Source organism: Bactrocera neohumeralis, chromosome 2, assembly GCF_024586455.1.
Source record: "Bactrocera neohumeralis isolate Rockhampton chromosome 2, APGP_CSIRO_Bneo_wtdbg2-racon-allhic-juicebox.fasta_v2, whole genome shotgun sequence".
Classification (NCBI taxonomy): Eukaryota; Metazoa; Arthropoda; class Insecta; order Diptera; family Tephritidae; genus Bactrocera; species Bactrocera neohumeralis.
This window is the reverse complement of record NC_065919.1, coordinates 18582617-18587939: the sequence shown is the minus strand read 5'-3', so window position 1 is coordinate 18587939 and position 5323 is coordinate 18582617.

The window sequence follows — 5323 nt, the reverse complement described above, 5'->3', positions numbered from 1 at the left end:
ATCTCATCGGTTCTTTATTTGAAACGTTAGATTGGTTCATGACATTTACTTTTTGAAGATAATTTCATTTAAATGTTGACCGCGGCTGCGTCTTAGGTGGTCCATTCGGAAAGTCCAATCAAGAAATTTTCAGTGAATGGGCCCTAGAAAAGTTGGCAGAAAATCCGCTTTTTTATCGACAAATTTTGTTCAGCGATGAGGCTCATTTCTGGTTGAATGGCTACGTAAATAAGCAAAATTGCCGCACTTGGGGTGAAGAGCAACCAGAAGCCGTTCAAGAACTGCCCATGCATCCCGAAAAATGCACTGTTTGGTGTGGTTTGTACGCTGGTGGAATCATTGGACCGTATTTTTTCAAAGATGCTGTTGGACGCAACGTTACGGTGAATGGCGATCGCTATCGTTCGATGCTAACAAACTTTTTGTTGCCAAAAATGGAAGAACTGAACTTGGTTGACATGTGGTTTCAACAAGATGGCGCTACATGCCACACAGCTCGCGATTCTATGGCCATTTTGAGGGAAAACTTCGGAGAACAATTCATCTCAAGAAATGGACCCGTAAGTTGGCCACCAAGATCATGCGATTTAAAACGCCTTTAGACTATTTTTTGTGGGGCTACGTCAAGTCTAAAGTCTACAGAAATAAGCCAGCAACTATTCCAGCTTTGGAAGACAACATTTCCGAAGAAATTCGGGCTATTCTTTAAATGCTCGAAAAAGTTGCCCAAAATTGGACTTTCCGAATGGACCACCTAAGACGCAGCCGCGGTCAACATTTAAATGAAATTATCTTCAAAAAGTAAATGTCATGAACCAATCTAACGTTTCAAATAAAGAACCGATGAGATTTTGCAAATTTTATGCGTTTTTTTTTAAAAAAAAGCTATCAAGCTCTTAAAAAATCACCCGATATAAGTATATTATAAGATTTCCGACATTTACTTTTGTACTTTTATTATTTGGGCCTAAGAAAAGTGAAAGCACGATTGGTTCCAAAATCACCAAATTTTTTCGTAAAACAACGTCGCGTTAACGTCTGTGAATATCGTGGCAAAAGTGAGCCGAAGCCAAAAAACCATGTCAAACCAGATCAAAAATGTTGAAAGTTTTCTTCTATTATCGAGGTGTGGTGCATTCGGAATTGCTTCCGACCGGTCAGGCAAAACTGTCAACAAGAAATAGTATTTGATGGAGTCATGTTTCTGGTATCATCCACAAATTCGGTAATTTTTCGTTTCGAACGTTCTTCGTTGTTTTTGTTGGATTATGAACTTGTTTGTCTCTTTGTACAGAGATTTTGCCACTTCAGAGCGTCCTCTGCTTTCATTGTTCTCAGTGCTCATTTCGCCTCTTTCCAATTTAGCAAATCTCTCGGTTGATTTCGCTGGTGCAGAGCCTCAATTAAACAGTATTTTTTCCCCAAAAATCAATGCTTTATTAACACACGAAATGCTTTTTATATAGATGGTATTAGTTGTACCATATGTGTATTAGCCAGAGAAAAGCATGGACGGGTCCTCTAGTATTATATTTATAAAGGCTGTTTTATATTATGTGTAAGTTCTTAGATTGCATTCTCGGTCCTACAGCAATTTCGTCTTCTTGTACCCTGTTCCACATACTTCTTCTTCTTCTTAATTGGCGTAGACACCGCTTACGCGATTATAGCCGAGTTAACAACAGCGCGCCAGTCGTTTCTTCTTTTCGCTACGTGGCGCCAATTGGATATTCCAAGCGAAGTCAGGTGCTTCTCCACTTGATCCTTCCAACGGAGTGGAGGTCTTCCTCTTCCTCTGCTTCCCCCAGCGGGTACTGCGTCGAATACTTTCAGAGCTAGAGTGTTTCGTTCCGGACAACATGACCTAGCCAGCGTAGCCGCTGTCTTTTAATTCGCTGAACTATGTCGATGTCGTCGTATATCTCGTACAGCTCATCGTTCCATAGAATGCGATATTCGCCGTGGCCAATGCGCAAAGGACCATAAATCTTTCGCAGAATTTTTCTCTCGAAAACTCGTAACGTCGAATCATCGGTTGCTGTCATCGCCCAAGCCTCTGCACTATATAGGTCCGAGTCGATGTTAGGACCTCGGAGCGCACGCGCATCTAAAACACTGGAGACGTGCCTTCCGTGTATCACAACATGATCGATCTGGTTGGTGGCTTTTCGATCCAGCTTGATGAATTTTCTTATGCTGGAATCTAGTACCACAGATAACCATATTTCGGGCCCCGGCGAAGTCAATCAGCCTCAACCCATTTGGGGATGTTTCGTCGTGGAGGCTGAATTTACCGACCGTAGTGCCAAATATACCTTCTTTGCCCACCCTCGTTAAAGTCGCCAAGCACGATTTTGACATCGTCGGGGGCAGTCTCATTTCTCCAAGCGCGGATTGTGGCTAGACGTTCATTCACCGGAGTGAATGATAGTACTCGGCGACGGAGTCTCTTTCCCACCACGAATCCAACACCAAACTTGCGCTTCTTTATATGGCCACTGTAGTAAATGTCACAAGGACCTATTCGTCTCTGTCCTTGTCCCGTCCATCGCATTTCTTGGACGGCGATGATGTCAGCCTTTATTTTCGCGAGGACATCAACCAGCTGGGCAGCGGCACCTTCCCAATTAAGGGTCCGGACATTCCAGGTGCATGCCCTTATCAACAAAAGGCGGATCTCTCATCCGAGACTGGTTTTAACTATTCACTGGGGGTGTTTTTTTACGTGGCGGGTCCCAAACCCAGCGCACAAGCCTATGTAGCGAACGGATGTTCTTAGGCTACCCAGAGGATACTTGGTCAAAGACCGGAAGTAGTGAGCTGCTTGAACCATGTGTAAAAGAATCGGTTCTGGCCACTCCCAAGTGAATGGCGATCAGAGAACTTTCCTCACTTGCGTGCACTTCTACACATGACTCCATCCTCCAGTATCCCTTGATAAATAGGAATTTAACATAAAACTGACTATATCCCTTGAAAGTATGGGTAGGGTGGGATCTGCCGTTTCGATACAATTTTCGCAATGCATACAGAAATCAGATATCAGGTACTTGGTTTTTGCACCGTCACACACTGCATTGATTCTTCGTGAGTTTTCAGCAAACTCAAACGACCGCTCCGGGGAAACCGTTTTGAGTCAACTGAAGACATTACACTGAATTGCTATGACTATTCGGGAAATTGATTTTAACAACTGTTTCGAGGATTCGAAAAAATGTTGGCACAAGTGTATTAGGGATTACTTTGAGGGGGATGACATAGATTGTGAAGAACGAACTAAGAATCTTAAAATTATGGGCAAAATCTTACTATTTTTGCTAGTATGTACTTATGTATGTATGCATTGGAACCGAACTCATGAAGTTGTATTTAATATTCGTGCAATTTTTTGGGTGATTGTAGTATGAATAGAGTCTTTGACAGTGAAATGTAAAATTTATAAAAAATTAGCTACTTTATTGGTTATGTTTGCCATAATAATTTAGTTCGATACACACACATCCTTCGACCACATTTTGATCCACTACTTTTGCCGCCTGTAAAAAAAACACGTAATTAAACTATCATCTTATTATCTATTATTGAGTTGATTGCCAAAGAAAATATTCAGGATCTACGATATCATCTTTAAGACGAACTTCATCCGTCGAACATGTACAGTTACGGCAAATTAGAGAGAAATCAGTGTGAAATTGCTATTCTGGGAACAATATCTACTATAGTTTGGCTACCAAGAGAAACTTCGCAGTCACTATTAAATAATCTCACTTACAAAATGAATTAGCAAAGTCAATAATAATTGCTTGTTTGTTTTAACCAATCCTTTCAATTTCACTATCCACTCAATTATTGCACAGCTATTGATTAACACTTCTCTAAACTCTGACCACAAATTGCATGATATATAATACATATAATAGTTGCTTGGTTTTGTTTTACCTTTAAGTAGTTAAGTCGTTGCGAAAAATTAACACCGTCCCTTTTTGCATAATCGGCGAAACCTTCATGACTCATTTATAATGTGCCTTTCCGTTTTCACAGGCACTTAACGAGGCAACTGCGAGCTCAGAGTTGAAAGTGAATTGTTGCACTCCTAAATTATAATCGCTAACAACAATAAAAACAATAACATATTTGCATTATGCAAAATATCTTGCTAAGCCCAACACTTTAGTTAATCGTGTTAAAATTCCTTGAGGCTGTCGAGTGTATAGTCAACAGTTGGATATAGACTAGTAAATCGGTATTAGGGATGTGCTTTTTGTGTGTTTTTTTAGGTTTTTAAATGTTATATTATGTATATATTTTTGTGAAAAGATTAAATGGCAGAAAACTGATATTAATATGTTACATTACACATAATGGAGAACAGCCTACAATAATTTCTTTGAGAGAGTAAAGATAACTTTATGATATGATCAAGGCGAGATTACAGAAAACGCGCCAAATTGTCAACTTTACTAAAAAAATTTTAGAAATTAATTTTATATATACGTATTTCGATTCTGTGTAATTTGACACAAATATTTAAATTTAAACTTGTGGAGAGGGAAATAGGCGCCCGGAGTTACATATGTAAGTATTTGTATACTATAGACTATGGTGAAAGAAAAATTTCTTTGACCGTTAAAATAAATCAAATAGTAATTCATAATAATATAAAGGGTGATCCATTTCGAGATGTCCAATTTTTTTAAAGCAAAAACACAGAAAATTAAAAAAAATTTCATGTGGAATGTTTATTATCATTCGAAAGGACATTCTTTGGCATTAATTTTTTGAAAAGTATGTCTTTCAAATGTTGGCCGCGGCTACGTCTCTGATGGTCCATCCGTTGAGACCAATTTTCGTTGACTGGCTCGAGCATTACGACTGGCGAATGACCCGCGTGATGTTTTGCTCCAAGACCTGAATCGAAGCGGGATGATCTACATAGGCTTTTGATTTTACATATCCCCACAGGAAAAAGTTGTGAAATTATCTGCTTACCGAACTTTTATCTCAATAAATCCATTGACTGATGGCATGTGTGGAAAGTAGCGCCGGCTTGTTAAAACCAAATACCGCCAAGATCATGAGCTTCATTTTTAGGCATCAAATAGTATTGTTGTCTACATATCCATTGAGCCAGAAATGAGACTCATCGCTGAACAAAATTTGGCTCGAAAACGTCGGATCTTCTTGGAACTTTTTAGGAGCTCATAGAGGGAAGTGATGTCGCTTGGGAAAGTTGAGCTTCAACAATCGTCTCGGGCCTGTCTGTAGACAAGAAGCTTCACATTACCTCACAAAACCTAATTCAGCAGTGTTAAATCGCACAATA